Source organism: Hemitrygon akajei, chromosome 9 (assembly GCF_048418815.1).
Source record: "Hemitrygon akajei chromosome 9, sHemAka1.3, whole genome shotgun sequence".
Classification (NCBI taxonomy): domain Eukaryota; kingdom Metazoa; phylum Chordata; class Chondrichthyes; order Myliobatiformes; family Dasyatidae; genus Hemitrygon; species Hemitrygon akajei.
The window spans coordinates 72,100,666-72,116,654 of NC_133132.1; the positions used below are offsets into that span (position 1 = coordinate 72,100,666).

Consider the following 15,989-nt stretch of genomic DNA (forward strand, 5'->3'; position numbering starts at 1 on the left):
ACATCTGCATCCTTGGCTTGCACTTAATGGTGATTTACAGTGGGCCCAATAAATTCCTGCAACTAAAAATCTGTTTATATCTCCCTCCACAGAGTGATTACCACATGTAAACAAGAATCTGACTTTCCCAAGAGCTCTGCAAACAACTGATGCAATCCACCCAAGTTAAATGCAGAAGCAGTCTAGTTGGAAGCAGCTTCCCATAACTTCTTCCACTCACACCAAGACCCATACGCTCCATCAGATTAAAGTTTCTTCCACAGTCTAAAAACAGTCATAATTCATTACATAATCCTTTGATGCTTTTTACATTATTTTAAACTAATATATCTTGAATTCTTAAAACTTGACTTGAAGAATATTAACATATCTGACATAAGCTCTACATTAGCTCCTATAACTGAATGTACTAATGTATTATAGACCACTGTATAGTCAAGTTACTTTCTATTATTTTGTGTTTGATCTCTTAGTTCTCTTTCAAACCAGCTCCAGTGTACCTATGCAATTTTTACCTTTCTACTGTTAACATAGCACGCTAAGGCATTTTTCCTGAGCGACTGATGGCATGCAAACCAGAGACTGACACATCTGGACAATCTGGCATGCAAACTGAACTCTTATCCATATCAAAGTGGGAATCTAAAGTAAAATATCACAATGGAAAGGGGATGTGGCCTCAATTTTTTTTTAATCATTGCACTCAGCATAAGTGTGATAAAGGAATAAAATAGAGCCTTGGGGGAGAAAAATCAAAGATATCTGAATGGATTTTAGCTAAATCACTGTTGGGGAGAATATATAATCTAGAGTACATTAGATTGGAGTGGATCTATGATAAAGCTGTAATATGGTGTTGACATGAAGACAAATGGTCAATTGTACTTAAGGTCAAGTAGTCAAAGATGGGCATCAGGCAATGGCCCCAATCTGATGTTGGCAAGAATGGTTTTGGTACTGTAGGTATACCTCCAACAAAAGAGCAAAAAACAAAATGTACCAGGACTTTGAAAAGACAAAAGTGTAAAGAGGAGGAAAGAAAGATAAAGAATAATTTTCTCAAGGAAGATTTGATCAAAACCTGAAGCACAAGACCTCAATCATTAAGCAGAATACATGCATGCATTAAATACATGCATCATTAAAGTGTGTAATGTGGTCTATTAGAACAATCAAATTTAAAATCATTCTATTGATACTGGATTAGATAATTGAGAAAATTGTGGTAAATGAGAGAACATCGTAAGGAAAGGGGTTATGATAGCATTCTACAAGAGTTTAGCAATGACAAGATGGAGTGGGGCATACGCAATAGAATTGGCATTGATGGAGCACAAATGAAAGAAATGAAGAGTGCAGTGAATCAGAAAAGGCAATTTAAGATATTTGGCTACAAAGGTGTGCAGTTTGCTATTATCCCGACTGTTCAGGGCAATCTTAGAGCATCAGCATCACTTCTCAACATAGAGACAGCTGCAAACATTTCTCTTCTTTACTTCCAAAGTTAGTCATCCACCCAAAATAAAATGGAAGTTATTCAAAGAATTCAGAATAATTTTCTTGGAAGACAAATATTAACAGATGTCCTTGTGAATCACTAAATCAAATATAGAAAATAGTGATAAAATCTGGAATGTTACGATATATGCTGTATTATGACTTGTTCAAGAATAACTTGGGACTCATGTTTGAAAAACTATAGCTGGCAACATCCTAGGAGATGGTAATAGTCCACCGGTGGTGTCTCAGAAGAAATGTGACAAACTTACGATTTGCAGATATAATTTGCATTTCAGCATATTCCCAGTGATCTGAGGATGGTTGAGCAATGCAGTGTTAAAGAAAAAAATGCCTGGTAATGATGTTTTAAGTAATGCAGTTGTAGTGAAGATGCAGCCTGAAGCAATCTGATGGTGATCACTCACTATCATAGCAAGTCTGGAATCCAGATTTAAAGCCACAGAAGTGAGGGGACACTAAAGCAAGATAACAATTGTTAAAAATGGAAGTCACTATGGAGATAGTCAGTGAGAGAAATATGTTAAATTGGATTAAAGTCAGAATGCCCTTGGAGGTGGATTGCTGTGTACACACTAAATGGAGGAAGAATTGATCTAATTGATGCATTATCAAACATTGTTGTTTATTTTTCTTTTTTCTAAAATGTTGCTCTTGACTTCAATGTCTAATTTTTAGTCTTTCTTCCTCTAATTATCTGGTTTTACTTACTATAGGTCCCTCAAGCTGCACTACCCAGCATCCCCAGATTTAACCCTAGCCTAATCACAAGACAATTTACAATGACTCATTAACCTACCAACCAGCAAGTCTTTGGATTGTGGGAAGAAACCGGAGCACCCAGAGTAAATCCACGTGGTCACGGTGAGAATGTACAAACTCGTTACAGACAGCAGTGGGAATAGGAATTGTTATTTCAGAACAACACTATCTATCTACATACCTGGAAAATGTCAGATTCTGATATTGCCTGCAAGTCATTATAAGATGAAAAAATACAAATACAGTCGGCCTTCCTTATCCAACGGGGATCGGTTCCGGGACCCCCCCCATGGATACCAAAAAACATGGATGCTCAAGTCCCTTATTTAATCTGTCTCAGTGCGGTGGACTTTAGGACCCGGTGGAGCTTGGGACCAGCCGCCTGCAGTGTTTCTGTTCCGTTGACGGAAAATGATCATGATTGAAAATAAAGTGGAAATAATAAAGTGATCAGAAAGAGGTGAAACGCCATCGGTCATTGGAAAAGCGTCAGGCTACAGTCGGTCAACAATCGGAACAATTTTAAAGGCTAATGTGAGAATAATGGAGCATGTGAAAGGCCCTGACCCGCTGAAAGCTACAATTATTACTAAGCAACACAGTGGTTTAATTATTGAAATACATATGTTTCTTAAGTGTTTTATATGCATAGAAAGGTAAAATATATACTATATACTAAGACAAACATTTGACTGACACTAAACAATACCGGATGTACCTGTTCCGACTTACTTAGAATACCTAATACAAAGTAAATACTATGTAAATAGTTGTTATACTGTAATGTTTAGGGAATAATGACAAGAAAATAGAAGTCCGTACATGCTCAAACAACGAGTGCTGGAGAGAGAACTCTCAGGTTTTTCCGATCCACGGTTGGTTGAATCCGCAGATAAGGAGGGCTGACTGAAGTTGAAATAAAATAAGAAATTGCGTTAAACGAGAGTCTTTGAGATTCCTTTGCAACTTTACAATTTCACTATTTTCCACTTTCAGGATGGTGTTTTAGCCAAGGAACTATTGCACATTTTACAATCTTTATTCCAGGTTGTCAGATCCCTTTGACAGTTAATTTCAACAATAAAGGCTTATCTTTCACGTTTTCCAATTGTTCAGCCTGTATTTTTGTGCGTTCTCTTTAGAATAATGTAATACTTTCACATGTTGAAACACTGTGCATAAAAGCCAAAACATGTAAATGGTTCAAGGTAAGCCTCAATCTTTGGAGATTGTAACAACATATCACCGCTTCTCAATACAAACACAAAGATGTTATGGACTAACAATGATCGTTTCTTTTTGAGATTGTTGGGGTAAGTTTGGAAAAATTTAGAGGCCAGAGAATGAAACTTTTTTTAAAAAATGGGCAATTTCATTTGCCCTAGGCCTCAGGTGTATACTGACAAAAGTGCTGACCTCTCCATGGACTATCCAAAGTTCAGCCATATCACTGTTGACTAATAGTTGAACAACTTGTGGGATCTAATCAAAAGCCTTGCCATGTGCAACGGAGCTTCTGAATGATCAAGCATGAAGATGGAGTGAAAGGATATTAAAAAATAAATGGACTTCAAAGCAACTATTGCCACGGCAGCTGAAGGAGAAGGTAATACTACGAAAACCCAACACGATGTGATCTAGAATGTAAAGAATCTCCTGAAAGTTCTGGCCAAAAACAGATGGTACCCTAACATGAAAGACTTTGGTTAAAGATCTGGTGCAGAAAATTAGAAATCAGTGAAAGCTAGAAGTTTGGGACAAGAAGCCTAAACCATATTGAAGCATGTAGTGAGAACATTCTTCTTTAAATAACTGATTATTGCATTATAATATTGCTGCCTTTACATGTTAGGTTTGAACCTCAGCTGAAAGAAACAATCAACGCTGTTCAGCACACAATACCTGACCTACAAACATCCTCACACAATTGCTGCATCAACAGAAATGGCAAAAATGCTTGTGAATTCCATCCACAACAATTGGCTGTAATAACTTCAGTCTGTAGTCAGAAAACCACAGCAAAGAACTAGAACCCAAAGTGTACTGGTGAAACCAGTTCAGTCTTCCATTTTCATTTTAATGGCCTTCACGTATATTATCACCAGTTTCACGCAGTTCTTCAACTGCCAAAAAAAAGTGACCTTCTGACAGCCTGCAGATCCAAGGTTGAGATCAGCAAGGGAAACAATTTCAGTGGCAATTTGAAATGGCAACAAAAAGGAGATCACAATAATTTGGCTCTATTTTCAGTCAATGAGGAATAGGGCAATCACATGTCACAACATGTAAATGGTAGGGCATTGAAGAATGCAGTAGAACAGAGTGATCTAGGAATAATGATGCATAGTTCCCTGAAGGTGGAATCTCATGTGGATAGGGTGGTGAAGAAAGCTTTTGGTATGCTGGCCTTTATAAATCAGAGCATGGAGTATAGGAGTTGGGATGTAATGTTAAAATTGTACAAGGCATTGGTAAGGCCGAATTTGGAGTATTGTGTACAGTTCTGGTCACCGAATTATAGGAAAGATGTCAACAAAATAGAGAGAGTACAGTGAAGATTTACTAGAATGTTACCTGGGTTTCAGCATCTAAGTTACAGAGAAAGGTTGAACAAGTTAGGTCTTTATTCTTTGGAGCGTAGAAGGTTGAGGGGGGACTTGATAGAGGTATTTAAAATTATGAGGGGGATAGATCGAGTTGACGTGGATAGGCTTTTTCCATTGAGAGTAGGGGAGATTCAAACAAGAGGACATGAGTTGAGAGTTAGGGGGCAAAAGTTTAAGGGTAACACGAGGGGGTATTTCTTTACTCAGAGAGTGGTAGCTGTGTGGAATGAGCTTCCAGTAGAAGTGGTAGAGGCACGTTCAATATTGTCATTTAAAGCAAAATTGGATAGGTATATGGACAGGAAAGGAATGGAGGGTTATGGGCTGAGTGTAGGCCAGTGGGATTAGGTGAGAGTAAGCGTTCAGCACGGACTAGAAGGGCTGAGATGGCCTGTTTCTGTGTTGTAATTGTTATATGGTTATAACAAATAACAGTAACAGGCAGACTTTCAGACTGATGAACAATCAGTGTATTGACATGTTATCGGATAGTCTATACAGCATAATTTACACACCAAACACGTACCCAGAAAATTTCCTCATGTTTGCCCAGATAATCTCAGCTGGATGCTATTGACAGAAAGCAAATCATAATGAATACCTGGATAATCTGCCAAAATTCTTCAGATATTAGGATAATGCAGTGCAAAGGGCAACACAATTGACAAGGTACATATCACTGTGACAAACTAGGAAAACACAAGAAGCCAGAATCAGTAGGCCATTTGGCCTCACAAACCTATCCCACCATTCAATACAATTCTATGCCAGTTCCCCAATAGCCTTGATTTTTCAAATATTTAACTATTTCCTAATATTTCTAATAACTTGGCCTTCACAACCTACCCCTCAGTTTTAAATAGCTAGCTGTTTACATTGTAGCTTTGTCTTTGTTCATGATTTTCCAACCAGTGGAAACATCCTAACATCTTGCCTATCAAGCCCCTTTAGGGTCTTATATGTTTGAATACGGTGATCTCCCAATCTTCTAATATCCGAGGAATACAAATCTAAACTGCCCAGCCTCTCTTCGCATCCCAAGAATTCGCCTGGTGGATTTCCTTTGGACTGCCCCCAATTTTACTATTGCTTACTTGTTTGTTTTTTTAAAAACACACAAACATGAACCAAAACTGCACAGTATTCCAGGCAGGACAGGCCAGTACCACGTACAACTGTAACAAGATTTCCTTATTCTTAAATTCCAACTCCTTTGCAATCATTAGTCACAATCGCCGAGAAGAGCAAATCCATTGCTGATGCATTTTAATGCATTCTATGTACCTTTTGAACACAAGAACATTGGTAAAGCACCACCCACCCCAAAACATCCAATGCAACTGAGCCCACAGTCACCACTGCAGACACAAGATCAATCTTCCAGAGACCGAGCACATGGGGAGCATCCGGCCTAGAAACAGCTCTTGGCCATGTCCTTAGATCCTGCAGGTTCAACTGGCAGAGGTATTTGGAGACATTTTTAATCTCTCCCTACTTCAGTCTGACGTTCCCAAATCCTTTACGATCACTATCATCCCAGTACCCAAAAAAAGGTAATGTGATTTAATGACTACCATCCAGTATCATGAAGTGCTTCGCAAGGTGGTCGCGGCATGCATCAAGTCCAGCCTCCCAGACAATTGTGAGTACTGCCAAAACTGGTCTACAAAAGATACCATTTCCCTGGCTCTATGCTCCTTTCTGGAGCATTGGGACAGTAAAATGTCTATTGTTTATTGACTAAAGCTCTGCTTTCAATACTATAATTCCAAGCAAATTCATCACCAAATTCTGAAAATTGGGAGTTAACATCTCCCTCAACAACTAGATCCTAGACTTCCTGACCAACATACTGCAATCAACAAGGCCGGGTGGCATTGCCGCCCCAAGGGCCGAGCAGCACCCGTCTCCACAACTATCCTCAACATTGGTGCCCCCCCAAGATTGCATTCTCAGCCTCCTACCCTACTATCTATATACTCACAATTGTGTGGGCAGATTCTGCTCTAACACAAGTTTGCAGATGTACCACAAATTGGGCCATATCTCAAATAACAATGAGTCAGAATAGAAGGAGATAGAAAGCTTAGTACCTTTCCCTCAATGTCAACAAATTAAATACCTGGCCATTGACTTCAGGAAGAGGGGTGGGGGCACTGCACTTGCTCCTATCTACCATCAACAGTGCTGAAGTTGAGAGACTTGAGATTTTCATGTTCATTCCTAGGAATATCACCAATGGCCTGTCTTAGCCAATCACATAGACACCCCAACTGGGAAAGTTCTTCAATGACTACTTCCTCAGATGGCTAAAGAAATTTGACGTGTTCCCATCAACCCATACCAATATTTAACAATGCACTATAGAAAGCATTCTATCAGGATGTATCAGACTTGGCTTGGCAACTGCTCAGTGCATGCAACTGGACACTGTGTGGACAGAACGCTCACAGGACATCTCTGATTGCAGCCTCCTCTCCATGGACTCCATTTATACTTCATGCTGCCTCAGCATCAAAGATCCCACCAAAAAAAAGAGAGAGCTCCGCAGGCATTCAGTGTCATTCGGCGGCCCAATCAGTGGCAGGAACAGCGCACAGCGAGGAGGTTACACACAGGCCGGCGGCACTTGTTTAAAGAGAGGTTCCTGGGTGTTCAGTGGCCCAGTCAGCAGCAGCAGCAGTGCAGAGAGGAGTAAATAACAGTACAGAAGGGACAAGCAGAGTGGTCATTGCTGGGAGTGGGCCAGTGGTGAGAGTGCAAGAGTCAGACTTTGGCTCTAGGTAAGTTGTCCATTAAGTTTCTTTAAGTTTCCCTATTTTACTGTGGCAGGGATACTTAGTGTAGTTTGAATAGTCATTGTGTGTTCCTCATACACACACCAGCTGATTGGAGTCCTGGGAGACCCAGGACAGTGAGGAGATCATCTATCAGAGTTACAGGGGAGTAATTACCTCTAAGTTGCAGGAGGCGGGTAGCTGGGTGACTGTCAGAAGGAATGGAGAGGCGAATAGGCAGTTTACGCAGAGCACCCCTGTGGCCATTCCCTTCAATAATAACGTTTTGGATACAGTTGTGGGGGATGATCTCCCAGGAGAATTCCACCAGGTTACTGGCACTGACACCTGAGTGACATGCTGCTGCCAGTTGCTAGGGTCAGGGACGTCTCAAGATGCCCTCTACCTTCTTAGCCCTACAAGTGTTTCTATTACTTTGTAACTGCTTTTTTAAAATTTGGTTACTGTTATTTGATTTTACCCCATTTATTATCACTGGAACACTTGCAGCACTCTCCTTTGTGAAGAGAGATACAAAAAAAAAAATGCCATTTCTTTAATTCACCATGTTATTCTCTAGAACTTCCAAACCAGTCTTTTTACATATCCACAGAAAATCTGTTTTTACATTAGAGAGGAAGTGACTCTCAAAATCAATTTATCCCTTATGAGCTTTGTAGTATTTCACTGCTGGATTTGGAAAATTTTTTTCCTACTCAAGTTTTTCTCCAATCCAGAGAAAAAGCACCAGGTAAGCAATACAGCTTTCAAAACTCCATCTTTGCAACAGTGTTTGTTGCCCTAAAAATGCTATCCCTTATGACCACTGTTTTTCTCCCCCCCCCCCCCCCACCCACCACCACCACCACCAAGAATGGCTTGGTGCATCATTATACTGCGCACTGTTTGCAGATACTCTTTGTACCTGCCTCTTTGCAGTGATATCATCCTCTGCCTGATCAGTTGCCAGTTTAGAGATAATTATTCCAAGGGGCATGACTGCCTCCTGAAACACCTGAAGTTCAGGTAATTCTTCCTCTCCCCAATGCGACACAGTGTTTGCAGCTCAATCTCCAGCTCATTAACCCTGAACCAATGCTCCTCCAGCTACCAACACTTAAAGCTATGGACACTGTTAACCATGATGGAGTCTGCCCGGTTTCACTATAACATATTTCCCAGCCACCTGTATGAGATAGGCAACTTTAGTGACAGGCTAAAACAATTCAAGCTGGGTTCGAAAAAAAAATACTTTTAACATTCATGGTCCACAATTCTACCGAGTTTGGAAGTACCAGAAAGCTGGATGCATACAAATGTAAAGTTAATGTGATGCAAATGTGCATTGTTCCTCATGACAAGTAGTAAACCTTGGATTGAAGGCTAATGCCAAAGGACTACAATTAGTGAAAGCAGGTCAATACAATGGGTTCAGGTTAATTTGGCCAGAGGTTAATTGGGACAGCCAATTATGAGACAACTTTTAAAGAACAAAACTAATTGAGAAAATAGCCAGAATTCCCTTTGTTTATTTGGGACACTATACCGTTTAATTGGGACTGTGAACTGTTGCCAGTTTCTAACTAGCATCAGTTTTGTGCGCTTGTGTGGCCGTTAGACACAACACTGCTGCAGCAAACTTTCTTTTTATATAAATACTCTCAGTTGTGTATGTTTCTGTTCAAAACGCAGTGATTTTTGTCATCGATGGTTGGCGAGAAATAAGCAGTAAGATTATTCAGAACTGTTGCTCATTCTGGTTTCAAGCATTCATGCTCGGAGATTCCAAATGTGAGTGAAAATAAAATGATTTCACTTAACAAGTTAGGAAGTACAATGAATTTGAAGGTATCAACAATAATTTTGAATGTTGCAACGAAAGTGAAAATTTGGAGGATACAATTGTCAAAAGCATTGTATGATGCAGTCCATTATCTACACTAGGTGTCTGTGCTGATTTTGTTCATTTACAGTTAATCAAATGAACATGGTAGCATAAGCTGGATGAATTTCTGCATCGATAACTATTAGGAACTAATACAGTTGGAGAATACTGTGATAGTACTGGTAGTGCTCCAATTTGTTCTGTATCTCATTTAAATAACTATTTCATTACTCAGTTGAACAGTAGTTTGTCTTTTTCTTTTATAAAAATACCTTCTTAACCATTTCTATGAAACCTCAGCTAATTGGGGCAACCATTTAATTGGACCAAAATGTAACAATTAACCAGCATCCACCGAATATCAAAGACTACAAATATAGTAGCGATAAGGAGGTTCCTAGAAATGGCATGATTCATTCCAGATCTTCCAACTGTGCTCACACCATGGCATTATTGAAGGAAAATGTGAAATAAATATGGAAACTGTGGACAAAATAGTGCACGTTAAATGAAAGGAAAGCCTTGCAAATAAATCTCTCCTTGTTCATTATAATACACATACAATTGGAGGCAGGCTTAAAATGGTTTAAGTTATGGTTTTGATGCGCGCCACATGATGGAAAATGGACAATTGCTTTGAAACTCTCAAGATGGTACAGAAACTATGCACAGTTTGAGAAGGAACCAGTAGTATAAAAAGGTGGAGGGATAGGGCAAGGAAAGAGCAGATTGGGCAACCACTTCAAGCACCTTCATTTCATCTGCCATGACCACCTGGATCTTCCAGTGAGCAAAATACAGATAACTTCCTCATAATGTCATTTCAGTAAAGGAATATTGCCCTGAGAGCTTACAAATCACCAGTGAGATATGGAATAAAAATTCACTTCAGGAAAGCCAGTTCAATGTTAGCATTTATTTCACGAGGACTAGACCATAAAAGCAAGGACGTAATGTTGAAGCTTTATTATTATGCATTGGTCAAATTGCATTTTGAATATTGTGAGCAGTTTTGAGCTCCTTACCCAAGGATGGATGTGCTGGTATTGGAGAGAATCCACAGGAGGTTCACAAGAACGACCCAGGAATGAAAAGGAATGCATGAAGAGCATTCGATGGCTCGGGGCCTGTACACACTTGGGAATTTAGAAGAATGAAGGAGGGACATAAATTCATTGAAGCCTATAAAATATTGAAAGTCAAAGACAGATTGGACATTGAAAAACTGTTTCCAATAGTGGGGGAGTCCACAGCCAGAGGGTACAGCCATAGAACGAAAGGATGTCCCTTAAGCATAGAGGAACTTCTTTAGGGTGGTGAATATGTCTGTGGAGGCTGGGTCATTGGGAATATTGAAAGCAGAGGTTGATAGGTTCTTGAATAATAAGGGCATCAAAGGTCACAGGGAGCAGGCAGGAGAATGGGATTCAGGGGGATAATAAATCAGCCACGATTGGACTCGATGGGGCAAATGGCCCAATTCTGCTCCTGTATCTTATGGCTTTATGTTATATGAATTTATGTGAAAGAAATTGTGTTGATTTTTTAAAACTTCCACAATATTTTAAACTTGCAAATCATTCAGAGTTTTCCCCCAATCAGAACCCTTGGATGAAACCCAAGATTTGAAATCTGATGAGAGCAAGATCAGAGGCATTCAAGTCTGGTGATCAAGAAAGTTACAAGAGGTCCAGGTATGATCTCTGGAAAGCCAGCTCATGGGCAGGGCTTGAATGCTATCTCCTCATATGAAGTTAAATCGAACGATATGGAGATAGCAAGTCTTCACTTCAAGATGAGTTCAATGCCTTTTACGCTTGTTTTGACAATCAGAACAAGGAGGAACCATCATGAACTGCAGACCCCAATAATCCCATGATTTCAGTCTCTGAAGCCGACATGCAAGCAGCCTTCAGGAAGGTGAACCCACGAAAAGCATCCTGTCCAGATGGGGTACATGGTCAAGTACTAAACAGCAGTGCTGATCAACTGGCTGATGTATTTGCATAGATCTTTAACCTCTACCTTCGGCAGTGTGGGGTATCCAAGAAGAGTGTGGTGACCTCCCTCAGTGACCATTACTGAGTAGCACTGACATCCACATTGATGAAGTGTTTTGAGAGGATGGTGATGAAACACGTCAACTCCTGCCTGAGAAGTGACTTGGATCTACTCCAATTTGCCTACCGTAGTAACAGGTCCATAGCAGATGCCATCTCACTGGCTCTTCACTCAGTCCTGGAACATCTGGATAGCAAAGACACACACATCTGGAAGCTCTTCAATGACTACAGCTCAGCATTCAATATCATTATCCCCTCAAAATTAATCAATAAGCTCTAAGACATTAGCCTCAATACCTCCTTGTGCCGTTGGATCCTGGTTCTTCTCACTTGTAGACCCCAGTTAGTTTGGACTGGCAACAACATCTCCACAATCTCCATCAGCACAGGTGCAGCACGAGGCTACGTGCTTAGCTCCTGCTCTTCTCGTAGCAATGCCAGCAAAACCAAGGAGCTGATTATTGCATTCAGGAGTAGGAAACCAGAGGTCCAACAGCCAGCACTCATTGGAGGATCAGAGATGGAGAGGGTTAGCAACTTCAAATTCATAGGTGTTATTATTTCGGAGAACTTGCCCCGGACTCAGCACTTAAGTGCAATTACAAAGAAAGCATGGCAGCGCCTACACTTCCTTAGGCATTTGCAGAGATTTAACATGACATCTAAAACTTCGTCAAACTTCTAAAGATGTATGGTAGAGAGTATATCGACTGGCTGCATCACAACCTGGTATGGAAATCCCAATGCCCTTCAACGTAAAATCTTTTTAAAAAAGTAGTGGATACTGCCCAGTCCATCACAGGTAAAACCCTTCCAACCGTTGAGCACATGTATATGAAACACTAACACAAGAAAGCAGCAACCATCATCAGGGACTCTCACCACCCAAGACATGCCCTCTTCTTGCCTGTGCCATCAGGAAGACGCTATAAGAGCCTCAAGACTCACCACAGGTTCAGGAACAGTTACTACCCCTCAACCATCAGGCTCTTGAACCACTTGAGATAACTTCACTTGCCCCTTCACTGAAATGCTTCTAAAAACAATGGGACTCACTTTCAAGGACTTTTCATCTCATGTTCTTGTTATTTATTTTATTTTTTTTTGTATTTGCACAGCTTGCTTTCTTCTGCATTCTGGCTGAATGCCCAAGTTGAGCAGTCCTTTACTGATTCTATTATGGTTTTTATTCTATAGATTTATTGAGCGTGCCCACACGAATCTCAGGGTTGTATATGGTGACATACATATACTTTAGCAAATCTTATTTTGAGCTTATAAATCCACTCTGCAATCTGGAGGTTACCTCTACTGATAAGCACACCATGGCTTACCTGAATAGTTTTTTCAAACCATGCCTGCATTAATAAGTTACACCCAATGCTGCTTCAACTAAAGAACGGTATCCTTTATCTTTAGGTAGAGCCATTCTCTCCTCTACATAACTGTTTTTGTGCTTATACTGCGCTCCTTTTGGATAAGACACGAGGCATGCCTGCTTTGTAATCATGTGAAATTGTCACAATCTGGAACATTAAATTTTGCTTAAAGATTCTGCCTATGAACAGCCACAGGCACTACTCAGTATTAAGTTAGTCAGAAATTATTCTGTTCACAACAGTATACAGGAATGATAACATGTTTTCCATTTTTCATTTGACTTCAAAAAGAGTGGCCCAGAAATCAGCCAGAATACTTAAAATTTTCTAGCAGCTGATATTGGAAGAATAGTCAAAACCCAGAGTGAAGCACTGATTCATCACTTTCTTGGTTCAATCCAAAAAAAACACTCTACCATAAACTCATGAGTTTTGTCCATCAAATTCAACTTAAAAGTTGATCACCACTGTGACATTAATCAGAATATTAGTGTTGTTCAGCCATCCAGAAAATTGAAGACACTCGATTGATTTATAGAACCAGAAGGTTGGCTGAAGATTACAACATCTTAAGTGTTCATGTAGATTATGGGATCCTTGCTAGAGATGAACCAATTCTGAATGGATCCATAACAGACTTCAGGTAGTAGTATTTAACCCAAGCAAGCTTGACAAAGAAACAGAACTCAAACTCAGATGAAGAATCAAACAAGGCAACAAAGGAATTCACACCAGCTTGAGTTCTCTGATAACCAGATGGTGGACTCAATGTGTAGCATTTAATACTAACATAAAATGTGTATATTAAATGTCACATCGCTAAGTTAATGGTATCTCACTGTTTGTAAAAACAAAAGGAGGGAAAGCTAACAGTACAAGGATTTTCTGTTTTGTCTAAATTAGAGCTTGATCCTGTTGGAAAGAAGAGTACTTGCTTTACAATCATGTAGCATTGCTACAGTCTGATATATTTTTGTTTTGAACTACAGCTTAAAGATTTGGCACGCAAATTCCTTTCAGCATGCAGCTTTGCAAAATAACCTAATCTCATTTTGGATATGAGCTGTGTTTCAGTGCTTTTTTAAAAAAAATATTACAGCATTCTTAAATTTTGTTGGCCTTTCCAAAGAACTTAACTGCTGGAAGCATTCTCAGAATAGGTTAATAGTCTTTGCATCTCCACTGTCAAGTGATGCAACCACTTCCAACTTTAAAAGGACCCAACACTAGTTGCCACAAGTGATTGGGCATCTTAAGTATGGTCTTGCTTATTTTGAAGATCCGTGCTACAATGTAAGTAGATTACAGTTTATTGTATTGCACAAGAATGATCAAAGATTCAGAGTCACTTCTGATAAAGATGTTTATAATACAAGAAGGTCAGAATAACAACAGAGAAAAGGTAGGGTCTATTAGGGAAACTAGGGCATAATTTGTATATAGACACAGAAAATACAGGCAAGATCTTAAACAAATACTTTTCCCCCAACAGTATTTAAAAAAGAAACAAACCATGTTTAGGAAACTCAACAAGTGATACCATCAAAGTGTAGTGCAAAGCTCCATAAATAAAGACAAGATGTACGATGTCTTGGTGGGATTGAAGGTGGACATGCCAGATGAGACTTACTGCAGGCTGCTATGCTTACTTTTGTGACTGGATGCCTATGTTTGGTGGTGTTCCACAGGGATCAGCACCGAGACCATTGCTGTTTGCAATTTATGATTGGTGGCATGGACAGTAGGCTTGCAGATGATATACAGTAAAGATTGAAGTTATTTACAGTGGAGAGGGTGCCCTTAAGCCACAGGTTAGTATCAATAGGCTAAGAAATAGTACAGTTACTCCTGATAACTGTGATACTTTGGAAGTACTAGGGAAGTCCCAGGACAAGCACAATGGCAAGTTCCAGGGAGTACTGAGAAACAGAGGAACCTTGAAGTGCCAGTCCAAAGATCACTGAAGGTGGCAGCAAGGCTGACTAACATGGCTAAGGAGGAATATGGGATTGTTGGCATTCATTAGTTGAAGCACTGAATGCAAGAGCTGGGAAGCAATGATCCAACTTTAAAAATTATTAGTTCATTTTCAACTGGAGTAATGTATGTGTGTAGTTCTAGTCACTTGATGTATTGCTGGAGAAGGTGCAAAGGAAATTCAACTGAACGTTGCTGTGGATGGAGCATGTTTATTGTGAGGAGAGAAAGATGACGCCAGGTCTGTTTTCTCTGGAGGAGAGAAGAACAAGGGGCATGATTGATATACATAAAATTGAGTGGGATAGACAAATAGATCACAAGAATCTTTTCTTTGTGTTTGGAGGCAAACAAAACAAGATATAGATTTAAGCTAAGCAGTAATAAATTTAGAGGGAATCTGAGGAAAACCTTCATCACCAGAGAGTGGCGGGTTCCGAGAACAGCACTGCCAGAAAGAATAATGGAAGTAGGATCACCGACAGCATTCAAAGCAAGCACTTGCATCATTCAGATATTGAAAGTTAATGGCAAGGTACTAGAAGACTGGATTAACTATAAATGGGTACCCACAGGTTGGCAAAGATGTGGTGGGCTGAACCATGCTGTATGGTTCTATGAAAATGTGAACTCTATCATTATGACGACATAATGACTTGTATTTAAATTTGTAAAATTTCAACAGTTGCTGTCTACAATGTGAAAACAGACTATTCTGTGTTTCCTTCTGACAAATGAAGCCATTTCAGGCCATCATATCTTAGAGTGCATCAAAGAATCCTATACCCCATAAGTTTCTTTAGAAACTGCAGAGGGTTGCAAACTCAGCCACCACCGTCATGGGCATTAGTCTTCCCACCGAATACACTCAAAAGACACTGCCACAGGAAGGCAGCATCCATCATTCTCCACCACTCTCTTCTCAACACACTCAGGAACAGCTTCTTTTCCCCCATCAGATTTCTGAACAGTCCATGAACACTACCTCACTATTTTGTTCTCTTTTTGCACTACTTTTTTAA

At 39.9% G+C, this 15,989-nt stretch overlaps 1 protein-coding gene across 2 annotated transcripts in view; it reads right to left on the bottom strand.

The window, feature by feature from the left end:
• Positions 1 to 15,989, bottom strand: part of LOC140733245 (3',5'-cyclic-AMP phosphodiesterase 7B-like) — a 133,285-nt gene that overhangs the window by 85,215 nt on the left and 32,081 nt on the right. The window lies entirely within an intron of this gene.